This window comes from Echinops telfairi, unplaced genomic scaffold (genome assembly GCF_000313985.2).
Source record: "Echinops telfairi isolate 266 unplaced genomic scaffold, ASM31398v2 ScPeMD7_2;HRSCAF=8, whole genome shotgun sequence".
Taxonomy (NCBI): domain Eukaryota; kingdom Metazoa; phylum Chordata; class Mammalia; order Afrosoricida; family Tenrecidae; genus Echinops; species Echinops telfairi.
The window spans coordinates 9,475,135-9,475,547 of record NW_022103898.1 but is presented as its reverse complement, the minus strand read 5'-3'; positions in this window follow the sequence as shown (position 1 = coordinate 9,475,547).

Genomic DNA, 413 nt, shown 5'->3' with positions numbered 1-413 from the left:
ACACGGCGAGAAAATAAAGGTCTGTTTGCTAAAGCCACCCCCTTGTGACATTCTGTTGCAGCTCATGAGACAACCACAGCAGACACGATTGTAACCTGAGCTGTTGTGTTCATTTCCTTCTCAGGTGGCTCATGGCTGACACGCACACGGTGGATTTGTATGTGTCGATCTTGTACCCTGCACTTTGGCTGAATTTGCTTATTGGTTCTATTAACTTTCTTGTGTCTATCTTATAAAATCATGTCGTGTGCAAATAGGGATCCTTCCTCTTCCATCAGACCCTTTGGCTGTAGGGTCTTGCTGGGTTGATTTGGCTGGGACTCCCCGCACAGAGTTGACGAGGAGGGGAGGACAGGTTCCTTGTCTGGTCCTCGTTTTTCCTGATGTTCGAGGGAGAGCATTCGGTCCTTCTC